The sequence below is a fragment of the Typopeltis vanoorti genome, chromosome 17 (genome assembly GCF_054136105.1).
Source record: "Typopeltis vanoorti isolate ZY-2024b chromosome 17, IOZ_Tvanoo_1.0, whole genome shotgun sequence".
NCBI lineage: Eukaryota > Metazoa > Arthropoda > Arachnida > Uropygi > Thelyphonidae > Typopeltis > Typopeltis vanoorti.
The window spans coordinates 68,840,743-68,862,977 of NC_143565.1; the positions used below are offsets into that span (position 1 = coordinate 68,840,743).

The window sequence follows — 22,235 nt, forward strand, 5'->3', positions numbered from 1 at the left end:
TAGACCGCGTTATATCGAAACCGCGTTGAACAAGGGATACCACAATTTGTAAACCGCGTTGTATAAGTACCGCGTTATACGAGGGTTATCTGTATTTTTTAAATTCTAATTAGAGGGATTTCCATGAACAGTAATTTTTAATTCTTGTGCAGGGATTTTAATTATCAATAAAGGGATGTGCGAACTAAAACTACCGTAGCTCACCACATATACATTATAGCAAGCGACAACAACACAGAGTCGGCTGTTTGTGGTGGTTGGTGTTGTGTGGGTTGTATCAGTTGGAGAAGGTGGTATAAAGAGCCGGCTGTTTTTAGTTGTGAAGTTCAGAATACTCGATTTGAACATGTGCATTAGAGTGAATTTTTGGCTTCCCTTTCTATTTATTATATGTGTTGAAGAATTTCTGTGTATTTTATTATTTGAAAACAAAGTTTGTCGTTCCATCACTCATGGATATTTATAATAAGGCTGTAGAGATCAATGGGAGAAAGGTGTAATGGTAAGTTTTGGTCCTAGTATGTTTGGATTATAAGAATATATGTATATTCACATGTTGGTGTAACAGTTTTAGATGTTTTAGTGTGAGATAAACTACTTGTAAGTTATTTTTATTATTGTAACGAGCCGCTAGGGATTAGTTCTGATTTCATACATCACCAAAGTAATAGTCATGATAGCTAATCCAGTAAGCGTTTACTACTCTGAAATCAGTAAGAAATTCCGATAGTTTTTTTTTTTTTTAATTATAACCTTTGTGGACGTCTCTCTTTCTGGTCTTTTGATTTGACATTTTGTTATTTTAAGTATTATATCCAAAATTCAGCCAAGTTTGATATATATACTATCGACAGAAACGCTGAACTTAAGATCTCTATGCTTTTATGTATGTATATAAAAGTAGGAATATGTTGACGTGTTTCTTGAACAGTTGAAGGTGGTGATCTAAGGAAGACGGTGAGGCAGTCCCAAACAACAGAGTAGATAGAATGAAAGACGACGAAAGAGACGTTTGTTTGGTAAGTTTGAAGGCGGACAGATTTTGAAGTTTGACAGAATTTTAAGTTTAGGAATGATGGTGCGAAATCCAGCAGAACTGTGAAAAATGCCCATATAGGAGATGTAAAAGCAGAAACTATCTCTGAGAGAGAGAGAGAGAAAGAGTATCTGTTAATTAAATTGCATTTCTGGATAGCATCAAGAATTCTTAGGGAGCTTTTAGGTATTCCACTCTAAATGTTTGAGCAATATTAAAGGGTGGAGCAGATTTGAAATTTCTGCATTGTTAGCAGTTATACAGGAGAGAAGTATTGGCTTGAGCAGAAATGTAGACCTAGTTCTTTGGAAGATGAAGAAGCTGGTGCTGAGCTGTCTTTGTGCCAGGAATTCTAGAGTTGTAATTCAACCCAAAAAGAGAAATTTGATCATATTTCAGATATGGAAAAGTTGGGGAAAATTGAGATCTTTTTTCTTTCTTGTGAGTATAAGACATATGTGTTTTGCTAGTACAGAAATTCCTTTTCACATATTTTTAACATGTGAGAATAGCATCAGTGTTTAAATTTTATATATTGATCATAAAGCTTGTAATGATTGTTCGCTATAGGGGTGGCCAGGTGAAGAAGAGGAGAAGAGTTACTGTCATCAGTAACGTCGTGAATAGAATTTGAGATCAGAGAAAGATCTATTTTGTATAGGAGGAAGAGATTGGATGTAAATACAGAAAAATCCTGTGATACTCTGATATTGGTGGAGAAATCTGAGGAGAGGAAGCCATCTACCATGATGTAGTGAATGATGAGAAAAGAAGCTAGTGACCCAGTTGCAAAGGATAAAAGCATACATTTGGATGGTAGTTTGCAGTCCTCTATCCCAGACTTAATCAAATGCCTTGTGAATGTTAAGAACGAGCACAAGTTTCTCCAAACCTTTCCATACCTTAGTCACCATCACCCACCTCTGCACATAAGCTATGGAAAGGTTTGGAGGAACTTTTATTCGTTCTTGACATTCACAAGGCATAGAATGGAAATGGCTGAGGAATAGTGGAAAACTCCATGTTGCTGTAACTAATTACTTGGTGAAAAAGTCTACTGATAACTTTCTTTGTGATTTGTGAGAGAATTGAAATGCAGTTAAACTTGACTTATCATCTTTCATTTGAAATGGGCTGAATATAGTTTTGTTTCCATGTAGTAGGGTAGAATAGGAAAGGTTGAAGTCAGATAGGAGTATTAATTCTGCAACACGAATTTATAGCAGTAGCACAAAAGAAAGGATACCATCAAGACCAGATAAATGTGATTCAGAATTGTGATTTGTTTTATTAAACATTTAATTAACAAGGCTCTTTGCCTTGGTCATCAATGCAAAAGTTTTAGGTGGTATTTGTGGCATACATGTAGACAATAAGAATACATTGACTGAAGAGTATTAATTTAAGTACTTGCATATTTCATTATTATTATTATTGTTCAGGCCTCCATGGAGTCAAAAGACTCATATTGGGAGGTCCTTTCTAGGAAATAGTCTATCATACTACTCATTGACTGTTCTTGCTCTCATCACGCTATCAGGCAATGTATTCCACAGTTCAACTACCCTCCATGCAAAGAAGCAACTCCTCACCCTCTTGCTGACAGCTTCTTTTCGTAACTTCCAGGGATGGCCCCTTGTCATTGCTCCTTTCCACTGTTCTACCCAGCAAAAGAATCCCCAGTGTCAATCCTGTAACTGCCTCTCAACAGTTTAAAAGTCTCAATCACGTCACCTCTCCTTCTATCTACCAAACTCTGCAGTCCACATTCCCTCAGCCGATCCTCGTAACTAACATTGTACACTCCAGAAACCATCTTTGTTATCCACCTCTGTACCCTTTCCACAGTTAATTTATCCCCTTCAAATCTTGAGGACAATTTGAGAACAATAGTCTAAGTGTAGTCTGATCAGGGTCTTATACAATGGAATGAAAGCTCTTTTATCTCTGCAGGTCCCCATCCTTCTTAGTGTTGCAGCAATCCTTTGTGTTTCCTTCACCACCATTGCAATATGTTCCCTGAATTTCAGGTTTCTATCAATCATCACCCCCAGATCTTGTCTTCTCCCCCCCCCCCCACTTCCTCCAGTACAGCTCCTCGAATCAAATATGCAACCTCCTATCGATGTATCCCAAACTCCCCCCCCCCATTTCCTCCAGTACAGCTCCTCAAATTGAGTATGCAGCCTCCCATTAATGTATCCAAACTTCAAGACTTTACATTTTGCTTCATTAAACTGACACCCCCATTCATTTGTCCATCTGTCTAGTTTATTCAAATCCTCTTGCAGGGCTGCCACATCTGCACTATTACTAATAACCCTTCCCAGCTTCACATCATCTGCAAACAACTAAATATCCCTCTGCAATCCATTGATAATGTCATTGATATAAAGGTTAAACAATACAGGTTCCAGTACTGAGCCCAAGTGGGACTCTACTTGTAACCTTCTGCCTTCTTAATATTACCCCACCATACACAACTCTCTGATACCTATCAGACTTGTTTCTTGCTTATTTCATAAGCAAGAAACAAGTCACTTGTAACTTGGGTTACAATACAGTCCATACAAAATATGCAAGCATTGATTCAGTTTCCTTCCTAATATAATTTTCCTTTCTTTCCTTTCCTTTCTAATTCTAATTTCTAATATATAAAACTTTCCTTCCTAATAGTGCAGGGTTAGTGATTATTATGGAGGATTTTAATTATGGTGATATCGATTAGAAGGAGGAAACATCGCATGGCAAAAAGAAAATGGAATTCATATACCTTCTAACAAGATAATTACTCGAAACAGCGCATAAATGAAGAGACACGTGGTGTGAGAGTGTTAGACCTGGTCATTGGTTCAGAGGATATATGCATAAGTAAGGTGTCCTCATTACCTCCAATTGGCGAGAGCTGTCACGTGGTATTGACTTGGAAGGTTGCAAAATTTGTGGATTTCTCTCTTAAGAAGGGGTATATATGGAACTACAGGTTAGGCATTTATAACAAGCTTCGAAGTGAGCTTGCAGCCGTCCCATGGCAGAACATATTGCAGGGGAAAGATGTTAGCAGTGCATGGGATAAAATCAGCAGGTATCTGAGGAAGGCGATATCAGATTATGTCCCCCATGGTCAGGAAGACAAACAAGGGAGGCATTAGATGGATGAGTAGTAGTATCAAGCTTGATCTGCAAAAAAAGAAAATGTTATGGAGAATTTACAAGGAGAAAGATGATCAGTACACCCATGAGCAGTACAAGGCTCAAGCTAGGAAGGTTACCAGCATAGTACAAAAAGCTAAATCAGATTATGAGAAGATTTTAGCCAAGGAGATCAAGGGTAATCCCGAAGAGTTCTTCCACTATGTAGCAAGTAAAAGGAAGAATGACTTCAGAAGGAAAACCTTAGTGGGTGCTGATGTTATCAAGGTGACCGATTTAGATGTAATAATTGTAGAGTTACTGAGATCACTTTTCAAAAGTCTATCACCCAAGTGAGAATATCTCTGTACCTGTAGCTAATGTGAGAATTGAAGTTAAGAAATCAGAGGTACTTAGTATATTGCAAAATTTAAATGCAAACACCGCTATAGGTTTAGATGGAATATCAGCTCGGGTGTTGCGTGAATGTGCAAAGGAATTGTCAGCGCCTCTTATTCGGTTATTTAACTTAAGTTTGAACTCTGGTATGGTCCCTAGGGAGTGGAAGGAAGGCAAAGTAGTTCCTTTGCATAAAGGTGGCTCTAAAACTGTGGTAGTTAATTACAGACCAATCACATCTTGGGAGTGGTGGTAAAAGTATTGGAAAAATTGGTTAAAGACAAAATTCAAGAATGGGTGGATCAGGATATGATACTCTATAGGGGCCAACATGGTTTTGTTAAAGGATGACCCGACCTTAGCAATTTATTAGCTTTTTATAATAGAATGACATCTGAGTTGGACAAAGGAAATAGCTACACAGTCGTACTTCTGGATTTTGCTAAAGCTTTTGACAGGATACCCCATGGAATACCGTTGCACAAATTGGAGCATATGGGGATGGATACTGAACTGGTGATATGGATAGGAGAATGGCTCAGGGAGAGATACCAGAAGGTGTTGTATGGAGGAGCAGAGTCCAGGATGAGGCAGGTGACCAGAGGTGTTCCTCAGGGCTCTGTGCTTGGATCATTGTTGTTTAATTTGTACATAAATGATATAGAAAATGGCTTAAAGGGAAATGTTCAGTTGTTTGCTGATGATGCAAAGTTGAGTAGCGCAATAAAAATTCAAGCTGATGTTGAGAGTTTGCAGGATGATTTACATAAACTGGTGAAATGGGCAAAAGGAAATGGATGTCAGCTCAGTGTGGAAAAGTGTAAAGTTATGCATTTTGGGATTAAAAGATTACCAGCTGTGTACTACATTGATGGAACGGTACTCCAAGAGATTGATGAGGCTAGGGACTTAGGGGCTGTTGGTAGATAGGGAGATGAAGTTCAGGGGACACATTGCTGATGTATCCAAGATTGCATATAGGATTATATGGTTATTGAGGAACATACTAACATCCAGAGATAGAGGTTATTATTCCCCTTTATAAAGCATTGATACTTCCACATTTGGATTAATGTGCTCAGGTCTGGTCGCCTGGATTCTTTGGAGATGAGGAGGTTGTGGAAAGGGTTCAGAGGAGAGTGACTAAGTTGATGAGTGATGTAAAAAATGCTCCCTACAATGATAGATTGAGAGCGTGTGGATTGCAGAGGTTGGTTGATAGGCTGAGAAGAGGGGATATGATAGAAACATTTAAATTACTAAAAGGTTTTTATAAGATTGATGCAGGGGAAATGTTTCATCTTGTGATAGTGAGGGAAGAACAAGAGGTCATCCCAGGAAATGAAAGAAAAGTGTGGTTAACAAGGGTATGAGAATGAGGTTTTTCACCTGGAGGGTGGTGAATGAGTGGAATGCATTGGCTGACTCCGTTGTGAGTTCTTCGTCTGTAAATGAATTTAAGAACAGATAGATATTGTTTTGATAGTTTGGGTCTCCCTCGATGAGTCTACTGACTCCATGGAGATACCCGTTATAATATAATTGTTTGATTTCAGATTACATTCAGGTTACTTTAAGTGTAAAAACAACAGTTAAAAGCAGATCATAAGTGCTCTACATGTATGTTATTTGATGAGACTACAATACTCTTCCTCTGCTTAGCAAAATTTTATCTGGAACATCTGTGACTTTTTTTTTTGACTCTGTATATCCCCCAACCGTCTTTCTGCTTATGCAATTTGGGTGATGTTTTTGCTATAATGGCCACATTTTGAAGCTGACTACACAGTGGTCACTACTCTTCCTTCATTCTTAACTACACCCTCAATTCCCATTCATTGTAGAAAAGGATGGAATAGTAGGAAGTCTTGGAAACTTCCCAGACTTCCTCCTTTCTTACTCTCCACCTCAAATGCCAAAAGTTGGCATGTTATAAACCTGCCTTCACTGGTCAATATGTACAGCATGGCTCGGCTCATCATGCTGAGCAAATTGGCATCATTAAAATGCTTTTCAGTAGAGCACACATTGTCTGTGGTCCCTTTCACCTAAACCAGAACTGGATGTCAAAGGAATCGAACAAGTCTATTAGTAATATTTTGATCCTGTACGTAGTTCCTCTCATTTACATTGCTGGAATTTCTGAAGCTACTGCAAAAATTTAGAAAAAGTATAACTTGGTACCTACTTTCTTTCTGGTTGATAACCTCTCCTCCATGTTACCTCCTGTCAAGGATAAGCCACCCACTTGTTTACTATGTGAACAAACATGATGTGCCATTTAGAAGAAAGTGCAGTAACATCAGTCTTACATCCTCTATAAAATTCCATAAACCTGTTTGGCACAACATGTAGTATTATGTTTAACACTACTGATCACAGAATGGTTTAGGACTTGCCTTTACGTACAAGTTCAATTTTGAGTGCTTCCACATTTCCTTAACTTGAACTGTAATGACTGTTTCCCTACCAAAGATTGCTATTATTCTATCTTTTTGAATTGTCAGTTACACTGAAGACCTCTCAATTTCAGATCAAAATATCTGGTCTTGGCGAGTAGGATTTTTCCTAATTTGTTGAACTCTGCTGAAATATGTTCTATCTCTTGCCAAACTGCATGCTTTTTTCCCTTCCACAGTTCTACTAGTATTCTATTCATGATTTTTGCTTGCTATCCCAACTCATCATTGTTACCCTAGCATGATATTCTCCTGATATCCATTTTCCCATTCTTCTTATGTTTAACCAAATCATTCATTTATACATACAACCATAACTCCCTTGCATATCCAAAGCACCAATCATCTCTTTCATCCTTCTTCTTTTAAGATAGACCTTGTGCATCATTTCATTCATCACACCGTTAATATATTGAAAAAAAAAAAATGTTGGTTTCTCCATAGCTTGTTAGAGCTATGGAGATCCTGACATATAAATGTCGATAATGCCTTTTGGACTCAACTCTAGGGAAAACCTAGCTTTGAGTCCTATCTAGGATGCAAAGACCTGTTATCTGAGCTTTTCAAATAAAGATGAGATAACCAGATTCATGTGGAGATGGCAGGATTTTTCATCCTGCAAAACAGAAAAATTGGTCCTAAGAACACATGCTATTGGTTGGTTGGTTTATGGTTTATTGTCACAACAACAGCAAAGGTTACAGCAAACTCGTGCGCCATCTCCACATGAGTTTACAGCAAACTCATGTGGAGATGGCAGGATTTTTCATCCTGCCAAACAGAAAAATTGGTCATAAGAACACATGCAGTATACAGAGGCTTTATTGGTTGGTTGATTTATGGTTTATTGGCGCAACAACTGCAAAGGTTACAGCAGTACACGAGGTTAAAGGTTATAGCAATACATAAATAGTCGACACATAATATTTACTAATTTATGTACAGAAATTAAGTCAAGCAATGCAGTATCTATATATAAATAAAATTACAGTAAAGATTACAGCAATACAAAAAAGTCAAAGGCTAGAGCAGTTTATAAATAGTCAGACAAATTAAAAAACAATATGCATGCACAAAAATTAAGTTTAGCAGTGCAATATCTACATATAAATAAAATTACAGTCAAATGTGTTTGTACAAATGAACTCTTTGTAGATGGTTAAAAACATCATACAATCTGGCTGAGTGTATATGGTATTGGCGGCTATATAGAAAAAAATTCATTCCTCTCTTATGTAAAGTGCTGGCACTCCGCCAGAATGACAAATAGTAAGATGCATATTACATTGTTCACACACAGGCGGATCATCAGCCCTCAGTAAATAAGAATGTGTAAGATGACTGATCTGTGTGAAGCTTAGCAAAAACAGCTTCTCTTTCCAGTTGACTACAATGGCAGTGCTTTTACAGAGGCAACAGATTGTGCAGATAGGATTAACTGTCCTATCATAAGCAGTAATGAGAAGAAGTTATTTTTATTACTCTCACATATGAAAGGTTGTGAATTTAGAGAGCTAAGCTATGCATAAGAGTAGCTAAACAAAAGTCATGGAAAGACTTCATTAAGAATATAGAAGATAAATATCAGGAAGATAACAAAATGTTCTGGATGCTATTGAAAAAGCTTAGAAATGGAGGGAAGAGTACTGTAAAAGGAATCAAAGATGTAAAGGTAACATGAAAACTGAAGAAAAGATATTCCAGATGTCTGGAATAATTACCTAAAAGACTATTAAAAGAAACAAGTGGCAGCATAGCAGTAGAAAATATTCAGGAGGAATGCCAACAGGAGTGTACATATCAATACTTGAGGTTAAAAAAAAGGTATCAAAAGTCTGAAATGTGGAAAGACAGTGGGCATGGATGATATTCAACCAGATATGTATGCCCTCAGTAGGTAACAGAGGGCACACGAGGATTGAGGGTCTTGGATTTGATCATCAGAGGATGTTATTATAAATGAGGTGTCAAATCACCCTCCAGTTGGTGAGAGTGACCATGAAATGATGACCTGGGTGGTTGCCAGCAGTGTGGCAACCTCTGTGAGGAAAGAGTATATGTGTGGAAGTACAAGGCTGGTGATTATGAGAAGCTCAGGAAACATCTTGTAGGTGTGGCACGGAATGAGGAGTTGGCTGGAAAGGAGATCAATGCAGCTTGGGGTGATATTCCAGAACTATCTAGTAGAAGCAATCAATTCCATGAGGATTACAAAGAATAGGCAAGGAGGGTAACTTGGTTGGTAAAAGTAGCAAAAGTGAAGTGTGAGCAGTAGTTAGCTAATGAAGCCAAATAAAATCCTTGGGAGTTCTTTCGATTATGTAGCCAGCAAAAAAAAAAAAAAAAAATGAATGATTATTGATGACATTGATTGATTGGAGAAAATTGTATAAGAACAATTGAGTTATAGTTGAGATATTTAATGAGCAGTTCATAAAGGTCTCTTATTCTTATGAATGTGACATCATGGAGAGGTTGAGAGCAGTTGATGATGAGGAGACTGACTGTAAATGAGGAAGAGGTATATGGAGAATTAAGCAAACTCGATGTTAATGAGGTTGTGGAACTTGATAACATATCACCACGTATTATTCAGGTGAACAAATGTGCCAGGGAATAGGCATCTGCCTTGACATATTTGTTTAATATGAGTCTTGCACTGGGTCAAGTTCTAAAGGAGTGGAAGGAAGGCAAGATTGTGCTGCTTCGTAAGAGAGATGATAGAACTAAAAAGCATCAAATTATAGGCTGGTGTGTCAGTTGTTGTGGCTAAAGTGTTGTAGAGGCTGATGAGAACAAGGATTCAGAACCACCTTTGTAATACCATAACAATAGTATTACGAAGGTGGTTCCATAAGTTTCTGGCTTGACTAACTTTTAGAGTGATAGAAAGAAAATGTCACTTTTCAACATAATCTCCCTTTACTTCAACACACTTTTCACATCTTTGAATTAACATTTCTATGCCCTTGAAAAAATAGTCTGTTCTTTTGTCTGCAAAATGGCCTAAAACTGCATCTTTCACCTCATTGTCATATGCAAATTTTCTTCCTCGAAGTTCTCTCTTCAGTTTCAAGAAGAGGTAGTAGTCATTGGGTGCTAGATCTGGGCTGTAGGGTGGGAGTTCAATCTCCTGGAAGAAAGACACAGTCCTTCTCTAAAGCCTTTGTAACAATAACTGTATGGATTGGAGCATTGTTGTGAAGCAGGTGACCACCATGACTCAGCATTACTTGTGTCTTCTCCTTTATGGCATCACAGAGTTTGTGCAGGAGTGAAGCATAATATTCTGCATTCACAGTGGAATTCCTTTCCTTGAAGTCAATCAAGTGAATTCCCCAGTAATCCCAAAAGATTGTTGCTATGATCCTCTTGATGGACCGAGTGACCTTGGCTTGTCTCAGTGATGGTTTGTTTCGCCTGGTTTGTTCTACTCCATGGATCCGGTGATAATAGATTCCAGAACTTCTCTCTGATTCCGTTGCCAAAGCTAAAAAAACTTGTGGGAACAGGTCACATGATGCACCTTCTGAATTGAAGAGAGAAATTGGGGTACCCCACCTTGAACTGACCTTAGTCATGTGAAGCTTCTCATGAATAATGCAAAAGACGGCTGTTATAGGAAGTTCCAACTTGCTGAGATTTCTTTGAGCTTAGCTGTCTATCATCGAGCCATTCCTCAACAAGAGACCTTTCCCTCAGTCATCACTTTCACAGGCTGACTATCACAAGGATATCATCTTTGATTCTCTCTCTTCCTAGGTAAAACTGTTTAGCCCATTTTTTCATGGTGGAATATGAAGAAGCTTCTCCATAACACCATCCAATCTGTTTTTGATAGCACCTGGAGAAATCTCTTCAGTGGTGAAAACCATGATCACTGTGCAGTACTCATTTTTGACATTTCAGCACATGTTAGTCAAATGAGTACCTCCAAATGAATGGCTCAGGTAGAGAGTTGAAACTGGTACACAAAGCTCCCCATAGATGGTGCTATCTGTCACACACAGTTTTAAAATTCCCATAGTTCTCAACTATTTGTTTTAAAGTGAAAATCTGATCTTGACAACCTCTATTTGTCCTGAACTCAGCTTGTTCTTTTCCGAGTTTGCTTTACAGTTTTTCTTATCCTTTTTCTCAAGTATGCTTGCATAAATTACCAGGATAAATCTTAGAGAAATTCCACTGTAATTCTGACATTGTTTTATTTAAAACCATTTTTTATAGATGGGTATTATGAGAGCTCTGCTCCGGTCATCTGGAATTCAACTCTGTAACCAGGTCTTCTGAATTATGCAGTGTAGCCACTATACTTCAGCGTAACAGAATTCCAGCCGGTACTTACTATTATTATTAGCATCCCTCCCCCCTCCAAATTTCCTAACATTTTATATGTCTGGTAATCATTTCCTACTCTGCTGTTTAAATCTTCAACAAAGGCCAAGTTTTTCTCTTTCTTTGTCAGCTGCCTTGGAAAATTCTTCCACTTCTTACTTAGTAAAACTTTCTGTGGGACTGTAAACACAAATAAGTCTAATTTTCCAATTTCCCATTCTGATATTTGCCATATTACTCTGCTTGATATTGCCTGACATTCAAGAAGATTATCCTCATATTTGTTGTTGAATATACTATAGCAGCCTTTTTTTCCTGATCATTATTGGTTGAATATAATAATTTTGTATTTTCTGTTTAGAATAATTTTTTTGTCTTCATTTCTGTAACACCTATTATGCCGAACTGATACTTATTCAATTCTTTTGCTAGTTCCGTTTCTTTTCTGATGACAGTGCCATGCTTATAATCAGCTGATGAGTTGGAGTTTGTTCCAGTAGCTTTGCTGTTTGCCTTGGTTTTCTGATGAAAACAATGGATACTTTATGTAACTGGGCACTGTTCCATTCACTATGAAATTCCATCATGTTGTATCCTAATTTTATTTTGGTTTAGGCCAATATGAATACAGTTTGGTTGATTGATATTCTGAATTGCAAACCCATTCTTGTTTATTCAATATCCATGTAGACACCTTCTAATGAGGTTCACTACAAGGTGAGGATTGAATATTATGTTAGTGGTCCCAGTCACTTCTCTACATTGAAGTTCTCCTAGTTATCTAGCTTTGATCCTTAAGTAACCTCAGTTTGAGACTTAGCTGACTAAACTGTATTCTGTATTGACTTAAACTAAAAACATAATAATGGCAAATGAAGTGGAAGATTATATTCAGATAGCAGTGATCAGAGAAAGGAAGAGATAGTTTAGCATCTCATTCAATGCTAAGTAAAAAAATACTTGGAATGGCAGGCAATTTCATTTTGGGTTTGCATCAAACAAGGCCCTGCTCTTTTCATGAGGAGGAAAAGTCAGCTACTGGAACAAAACTAAGCATAACAGAAGTGCCATCGCATAAGCATTTTCAGTAAAAAGGTAGTGAAGCTCAAAAAAGAATTAGAAGTATCATATGAACAGTGTTGTTGATGTGAATAAGGCTAAAAAAAAGTGAAATTCTGCTAAATAATAACTAAGATTATATTCAGATAGCAGTGATCAGAGAAAGGAAGAGATAGTTTAGCATCTCATTCAATGCTAAGTAAAAAAAAGACTTGGAATGGCAGGCAATTTCATAGAGTGATGGAATTAGATTTTAACGTGAGAAATTGAAGTGAAATTTATTTGCTCCTTGTTCAATAGAAGGGTCTACAAAGAAGTGGATGAATTTTTTGAGTAATTAGTGAAGCTAGCTGACATAAAGAAAAAGTTCTTGTTTGAGATCTACATACCAGAGAGTCAGAAATGAATTTTTAGACATATTGTTTTGGGAAAAATCGGAGAAAAGAACAAGGCTAATAATTGTAAGCTCCTGCTAGATTGCCTTCTGTTCAAGGCTTGGGCCAGCAGTTATTAACATGATCTTGCATCGAATACAAGAGTACATGGAGGATTTTAAATAGAAGTCTTCACTGTTTAGGTTTGAGCAGGATAAATGTTATAATTACATGGTATATATGACATCTGTATCATATAATTGTAACATTTAGAATGGTTTCTCTTGATAGTTTATCATATCTTTTCCATATGTGTTATGTACCATCCAGTCATTTATGACTCTTGATCTTATGAACGAAAGCTCTCCATCTTACGTAGTCTTTTAACAGTTGTAAGTTCCTTTATGTTGTTCATCCAGCTCTTTTGAAATCTTCCTCTCCTTCTCATGCCCTTAATCTTCCCTAGCATAACTGCCTTTTCCAATTATTCATTTGTTCACATGATATACTCAAGGTGCATTAACTTCTGTTTAGTAGTCATTGCTTCTAAGGAGCATTCTGTCTTTCTACTTTCTATAATCTTCTTCATAGTGATTCTTGCAGTCCATGGGATTCTTGAGTCTTTTTGAAATGAATCAAATCACAATAATCTAGTTTTCACATCCCCCCCCCCCCCCCATGGCTATCCTTCTTTTAATTTCATCTTCACATTGATCATCACTTCTTATTTATTCTGGATCCCAGTAAATCATAACTTTCAAACCACCTTCTATTTTATCTCCCTCAATCTTAAATTCATCAACATTGCCAGAAGTTATCATTTTAGTTTTAATCCTGGCTTTTTTGCTTTTCCTCTAAACCACCAGAATCAATGGCTCCAGATCTTCCAGAGTTTCTGCTCTGAGGGTTTTATCATCTCCATGTACTGTGGAAGTCTTACCCCTGGTGCATTTCCCAGTACAATATACAGGCTTTTAAATCAAATGTCAACAAGTTTCTCCTTTCCCACTACCCCATATACGGTACTAAAGTACTATAGGTTGACCAGCCAACCTCTCGTATATGGACCCACTATTCTGACCATAATACCATTTAGAAGAACAATGAGTCTTGTAAACACATGGAAAAGAGAGGAGAGAGAGAGAGAGGATAAGGGCAGCCAGCTTCTGCTGAGGTTTAAAAACAGTACAGAGATTATATTCTTTTAGCATTCTAGCTATTTTTTCTGGGATACAGGAAATAATAAAATCATTGCTGTAGTCAGTTTGTTGAGAGGAATGTGAGAAGAAACCAATTTGTTATTCTTTTTAGCATTGTAACATTGGACAGGAAGGTCTGGTGAATAAAGGAGAGTTCTGCTGAAAGGTAAGCCTGGATGGAACAAAGGATGGAGGCTCTGATAACAAGGGTTTTGATAACACCATAGAGAGGGAGGGTGGATGATGGGAAAGTTAATGTATGTATGTATCTACTTGTGTGGGTGGGTTTTCTGTAAACTGAGAAAGAGTGTCATAGGAAGACTATGATTAGAATTTCCAGAAAAGGTAGGCTATTATTATTTTCTTTTTCTATGGTGAACTAGATTCTGAGGTGCTGGCTGTTGAGATGAAAAAGAAAGTAGTAATGTATCTGAGCCATGTGGCCAAATAGAGAACACATCATTGATATATCTTAGCGAGATAGAAGGTTTGAAAATGGCAGTATCAAGAGCATGTTTTCCAAAATGTTCCATAAAGAAATTGGCTGGGGGAGGGAATAGCCTATGGCTGTACCCTCTATTTGGTCACAGTTATTTCCTTCATTTACCAGACTGTTTTCAGTGTTTTGTGTGTGTGTGCTTTTACAATGAAGTTGTATTCCTGAGGATGTCTCTGTGAGAGAGAGATGAAATATAGGATATAATAAACTTGTATTTTATTGTTCCTCTGTGCTGCATTCATTCCATTAAACCTACTGAGTTTAAACAAGCCCATAAACCTATATACTACAGACATATAATAGATGTTGTATGATTAATGTGAATATCAAATGAAAGTGATTCCAAGAAGATATCTAAAAAATAACTTGCTATTTTTGCTAAAAACTGTGCATAAATAGGTGAAATAAGTTTCATCTATTTACCTGACTACATCAAACTATCTTCATAATCAGTAGTGAGCTATGGAAATTTTAACAAAGGGTTCTCATCGTGTAATAAAAAAAAAAAAGGCTAACTTAGTCCTTATAATACTTATATTGCGACTTTGTAGAACTTCTGACAGATATGATAATTCCTGTAGGATATCAGTCATTAATGCTAGATCTTTTAAAAATTCCAAATTGAGAAGTCGGTTTTAAAGGCACTTATATTCATCATTTGATGCAAAATGCTTGCATAAAGCTGGGTAATTTCTCCACACAGCAAGAGCTGTTCGTAAACTGCAAGCTGCCCATCGTGGTCCAAACACAGTCAATCTTTAAAATTTCGATACCAAAGTCTTTGCAATCGTATTTCATTCTTGTTGATTTTTTTGGGATTGATGATAAAAAGCATATAATTTATCCATAAATATTTCAAAATGATTTATTTCTTTAATGTTTTTTTATCGATGAGCTATGCAATGCCAAATGACAACGTTGGGAAATCTTTGTAGAAGTTTGATTGCAACACCTGATTAGTTTCCTAAATTACACTAGCTCTATCAGAACAAAATGCAATGAGATGATTTTTTAAATAGTTATCAGAAAATCCATATGAATTTAAAGTAGCAATTATAGCATGTATACATTCCGCAGTGGTATTTTCTAGTTCTACAAGATTATTAAACAAGAAGAACAAGGAGCTCGCAAATTTGAGAAAAAATTTAACAAAGGGCTTGTGCGAGCCCCTTATAGCTCACCACTGTTCATAATACCTCTTTCAATTCTACTGCTGACTTACAACTTAAATATAAGCTATATGTCACTTTGGATAATATGACATTCAAAACATTTCTCTCTCCACCTCTTAGAACATTATCATATGCCGGTGCAAAAAAAAAAATAAATATAGGAGAAGGGTCACTACCCAGACTAGTTTTGACCTTTATTGAGGTCTCTTCAGTGGGAGCTCCCTAGTGGAGATACAAGGCAGAAGCATTAGCAAGGTTATCTCTACCTATAGGAGTTAGATAGAGATGCAAGAGGTAAATCGTGTCAGTGGTTTTGAAGCAGTATGGTGTGAGATAGGTGTGAATAGGATGAAATACTTAGTCAGATGTTGTTATAGACCTGGTAATGTGGATTGTAGTGACCATGAAATGTATAATCAAATTACCTCTACCTACAGGCCTCCACTTAGACCTGGCTCCCACTGAAGAGACCTCAATAAAGGTCGAACTAGTCTGGGTAGTGGCCCTTCCCTTAATGCATAACATTATACATATCCGCACGGAGATGTGTTTGCATTATGGGAGATACTGAGATAGGAGTGATGTTGGCTTGCTCCATCTTTGCAACGAGTTGCCCGGTGTTGTACTACCTTACCCCAGTCCTGAAGATACTTTCAGGTGCAAACTTTGTTTGCTCACACTTGGATAAAGGATTAAACTAAATTTATTATAGTTAAGTTCTTGAGTGATCATTTTGCAAGTGTGTTCAGTGACAGACATGACATTGATTGATGTCAGAATAGAGGTAGATGAATTAGAGGTTCTCACGATATTGGAGAATATTAATGCAAATATGACCATGGGATGAGATGAAATATTAGCCTACATATTAGAATGTGCAAGAGAATTAGCATCTCCTCTGACAAAGCTGTTTAAGTCTTAGTTGTGGCATAGTATACCTAGAGTGGAAAGAAAACATAAAATAGTTCTATTGCATACACGAGGTTCCACAACAGGTAGCAATATTGCAGGAATAGTGGTTAAAGTATTGGAGTATTATTGCCTCAGTAATTTGCTTACTTTTTTATGATGATATTTGTGTAGATAATGGAAATGGCTACTCAGCGTTACTGGTGGACTTTGCAAAGGCATTTGGCAAGATACCACATGGAACTCTTTTGCATAGAATTGGAGCAAATGAGGGAAAATATGAAGTTAGTGATTTGGATAAGAGGGTGGCTGATGGACAGATATCAAAGAGTGATGTATAGGAGAGGTTGTCTGGAAAAAGGCAGGTGACTAGTTGAGTACTGCAGGACTCAGTACTTGGCCTTCGATTGTTTACTTTATACATGAGTGTCAGTGAAGATGAGCACTCTGCTTGAAGACCCTTCTACTTATCAGATTATATATAGACTGTAATCCTACCAAGTCTCCAAAGGGAAAAAGTATATAAATTATTTTTAAAAAGTTATATCTTGGCCTGATGAAATGACCAGAAACCAAAATCTTATGTTGAACCACTTGGGATATATTGGGTCCTCAAAATTCACAAACTTAATAACCTCTCTCGCCCTTTCTTCAATAGTTTGGCAGCATATAGTCTCACCAACAAACTAGCCAAACATTTATCCACATCACTTTTTCCCATCGCAAGCAACTTTACCTCATTTATTAAAAATTCTCTTCACTTTAATAAATTAAAATCTACTCCTGACAGATTTTGACATTGTCATTATTTAGAGTATACCTTTCAGAGAGACCCTTGACGTTGTTAAGCCACGCTTCCCATCTGACATATTTGGATTATTCAGATTCACCACTTATTTTGGTTATTTTTCATGGAAAATATAGAAACAGCTAGATAATAATGCAGTAGATAATGCATATGGAACATTTTGAAAATCAAGCACTCAGCACAGTCACACATAAACCAGTAGTTTGGCTACACTGTGTGGCCATGGAGCCAAGTAGCAAAGATACATTTTTTAAGTAATTCACCATGATTAGATTTATATCAATTTTTGAATGATTTACCAGGATTGATTTGTAGACATTTTTATTCATTAAAATGAAATGTTTCTCCATCATGTTTCACTGTCTATAGGGCTGACAGTATCTTCAGGAAGATATTTAATACAAACAAAAAAGCAATAAACTCAAATGTTTCCAATAGCTGTTATTTCTATAAATTGAAAAGTATTTGAATTTAATCATGTGTATCATTAGGCACATCATGTGCAGTCTATATTATTGTTATATAATATGTGTAATGTGATTGCTGGCATAAAAAAAAAAAAGATCATGAGTGTTACCTACACTAATGACTTCCAGATGTCATGAAGTATATAAATCCTTGGTTTCTGTTTAGTATGTAGTGTGAGTGAATGACCTCAGAAGACTCCTTGAACAATCTGATGAAATTATTCTCTTCAAAGTAAGGCATGGACGAAGCTTGCTAATTTACCATGTGATGTTCTGTGAGGTGTGCTGCGAGTTACCTTTTTTCTTCTCTTGCTTTCAACATCACCTACATGTTTTACAGATTTTGAAACTTCTCCCAGTTTGACCTATGTACACCTCTTCACAAGAACACGAAAGCTTGTGTACCTTAATGGAATGGGAACATAAGAAACTTTGTAAGCTAAGGAAGACTATATTTTCAGATGAACCATCCCATAAAGGCACAGACTCCTTGTCATACGTTGGCAACACATCAAGAAAAACATCAAGAAAAATAGCCCAATTATTAAACTTAGTCAACATCAGAATTGTCTTCAAACCAATTAACACCTTACAAAGTTTCCTATGTTCCCGTAAAGACAACGTTCCATTCTACAAACATCTTGGGGGTACAAGATTCCTTGTTTTCTTGCAGAAAGATGTTCATAGGTTAAACTGGGAAAACTTTCGAAATCCGTTTAAAAAAAAGTGATGTTGAAAACGAGAGAAGGAAAAAACAGACTTGTAGCACACACCCTCACAGAATATCACATGGTAAATTGGCATGCTTCCTCTATGCCTTAGAAAACAATAATTTCGTTCGGTTATTCAAGGAGTCTTCTGAGGTCCTTCGGTCACATGGCACAAAATAGAAACCAAAGGGCTGGTATTTCATTATGCCAGCAATCACATACAGAGTTACCACAACAATGTTATTATAGACAGTATGAATGTGCCTAATGATACAATTAAACTATCAGTCCAGTATCTCTCAATTTATATAAATAACAGCTGATTGAAATGCTTTGAGGTTTTTTTTTGTGTGTGTGTGTTAAATATCTTCCTGAAGATGCTGTCAGCATATAGACAGCAAATCATGTCAAAGAAACATTTAGTTTTAACGAATAAAAACTCTGAGTCAAAGCTGATTAATCATTCAAAAGTGAATGAAACATTCACTTTTGAATGATTAATCAGCTGATTAATGTATCTAGTATTCAAAACAGTCAAAAATACAATTCACAATAGAAAAAGAAAGTAACAGTTGTCTCCCCTTTCTAGATACATTAGAGATACAACTACATGATGGCTCATTATTCTTTTCCATTTATAGAAAACTGACATATAGAGGAAGTATTTACATAAGAAATCACACCTCCACATAATATCAATATCTTCTAAGGCACTTCTCACTTTTGAGAGGGCATTATTTGATCAAGCGATGGGGAGAGGACAATGGAGGTTAAGTTTATGTGTGGGTAAGAAAGAGTAAGAGCTAGATTTTTCTCTCACTGAACCATGAGTTGATGGAACAGTTTGCTGGTTGAAATAGTTAATGCATCTAGTATGAATTACTTGAAGAGATGGTATGACAGCTGGTGCAGGTGATGTATGGCCTTCCTCGATGAGTCTTTGACTCACTGGAGGTCTAATAATAATAATATTAGTACTGTGGGTGGGATTAGGATTTTTTTGTCATTTGCTATTTTTTAATTTTATTTTTTACATAGTCCAGAAACCCTGCTGTAGAGACCAAATGTGAAATTTTTTTGAGCCACTTCAGGCTCCCATTAAGTAGGACAATAGTTTTGCAATGGGGCAATGAAATTCGTTTACCATCTAAAACTTGACAGTTTTTCTGAAATTAATCTGTTATCTGTCAGGACTGTGATGTTGTCATATCTTCCGTTTCGATCTTGTAAGGCACTTCTAACTGCAAGCAATTCACATAGGTCTTGATCTTTTTCTTGGCATCCTTGCATCAAACTTGTTTTGCTAATCTTTCTTTTTCTATTCTGTTTAATTGACAATACGGCCTAAGAGTAACTCTGATCACATGTTCTGTTGATATAATAATGTCAGTTCTTCCTAATATCTTCACTTTTAATATGATTTTGCCATTGGTGTCATCTGTTCACTCCTTCAATTGTTCATTGAACTATCATATCTGTGGTCTTCAGTTTTTGAACTGGTTTATTCCTAACAAAGCTCTTAGATCCATTAGTTAAAATTGGTTTATAGCTGCTTTATTGTTATGACTGATCTCTCTTATTCCATATAAATTTATTCAGCTGAACTCCTACCATACCTGTTTTATTATTTCTATTTCCATATCTAAGTTTTCATGCTCACTGAAAATTGTGCCTAAATAGCTGAAGTATTTTACTTCTATGGGATCTAAGTTCAGGATGCAGTTGACTTTTCATTATTCCTGCATATTTTTGTCTTTTTTATTCATGGTTATCTTAGCAAATTTACAGCAGTTGTTCAATATAGTTTGGGAATACTGCAGACCTATATTGCATTTATATAGGAGTATAATATTGTCTACATAAAGTAAAAAAGCTGAGATTAACATCTCCAATTTTGATATCAAGTTTAATGCCTCTTTGTTCATAATATCATCTACACCAGTGTCCAAAACCTAAGGACGAACATGTTTTCTGAATATTGTAACTGCAAATTCAGACAAATCAGCTTGTAGCAATTTGTATAACTGACAATTTCAAGTAGAGAGCAGGTGCACATTCAAATTTTCGAATATGTGTGCAAAAAGGAGTCACGTGGTAGCACTCAACAGGATAAAAGGCAAAAGGCTGCACTAAGCAAATTGTGTTTGAAGGAAGCTCTTTTCATGAAGGAATAAAGTTGCAAACTTGGATGTCTTGTAATGTCTCAAAAACATCATCTACATCAGTATTTCTCAACCTTTCTAAACCCAAGGACCGGTAAAATACCTAAAACAATTCTTCGGACCACTAAGTTATGTAATTTTTTTTTAAATCTATGTGTGGATTACCAACATTTTGGAAAAACTGTGCCATTTATAACATAATAAATCTGTAAGCATGTTTTGAATACATATGGAAACATAATTAAATTGGAAGCAAACAATTAAAAGCGTATCGCCATTGAACAAAATTTTAATTTTTATTAAACAAATAAATAATATGATATGATTATGTTACTACTTACTTTTCATGAGATGTTGAACTTCTCTGCCCTTGCAGAGTTGCTGGATATCTGGCTCAATATTGGTCAACTTCAGTCGAAGATCATCACACACACACTAAGACGATTTCTGTATTTTGTTTTAATTTGAAGGAGCAATGGAAATCCTTTCTCACAAAGATAGGTTGTAGAAAATTGCATGACGATTTTCAATGCTGCTTCACATAATTCGGGAAATTCATTTCTCTCTGAAGGCGAGATCCAGAATCAAGCCAAACCAAGACCCTGGAATTCCATCTTAAGCCCACTGTCACTTAAAAACTCAATTAACTGTTCTTTTTTTGATAACCTGTAAACCTGAAATGGATCGCGAACCCACAGAAATTTCTTATAAAAGTTATTTGTATTGTGAGGTAGTCACAAACCCTTTCCAGAAACTCGAAATCAACAAAAATATAATTTTCCACTAAAAAGTATTCCAATGTTGGAAAAGATGCAAATTGCCTGTCTTTAAAACATAACTAATCCATAACACCAGTTTTTTCCTCGAATGCCTATATTTTGTCGTAGGCATCAAGAACAGTTGAAGAATTCCCCTGAAGGGAGAGATTTAGTTCATTTAATTTCGAAAAAATGTCTGAAAGATAGGATAGTGTAGGTAACCATGCTTTGTAAACAAGGAGTGATGCAAAATCAGAATTACGTTCATTTACAAACAATAAAACTGCATGCCGTAATTGAAATAACCTTGTTAGTAGTTTGCCCCTGGAAAGTCAGCGAATTTCAGAATGAAACAAAAGTTGTATATATTCACTGTCCATTTCATCGCAGAGTACTGAAAATAACCTGTTATTTAATGGGTGAGCCTTAATAAAATTAACTAGCTTTACAGTGTTGTACAGCACAGTTTTAAATTCTGGTGGCATTCCTTTGGAGGCTAACGCTTCCCTGTGTTATGAAACAATGTACCCAGTTCATATTCAGAGCTACTTTCCTTGACCTTAGAAACAATCCCACTATGCCTGCCTGCCTGTAAGGGCACGAGCTCCATCCGAACAGAAGCTCATACATTTTTCCCACTGGAAAAATGTAAGAGCTTCTGTTCATATTTATTACATAATACATAACATTTATTACATATTACATAATACACCCTTTGTGTATTATCTAATTATTGAGAGTGTGAAATATTTCTTCT

General features: G+C 36.4%; 1 protein-coding gene across 2 annotated transcripts in view; it reads left to right on the top strand.

Annotated features, from left to right (window-relative positions):
• Nucleotides 1-261: 261 nt before the first annotated feature.
• Nucleotides 262-22,235, top strand: part of LOC150097460 (uncharacterized) — a 244,133-nt gene continuing 222,159 nt past the window's right edge. For both annotated transcript variants that reach the window (XM_090407276.1, XM_090407277.1), the window contains exon 1: nt 262-502. The gene's annotated coding sequence lies outside the window, so the exon portion shown is untranslated. The remainder of the gene's footprint in view (nt 503-22,235) is intronic.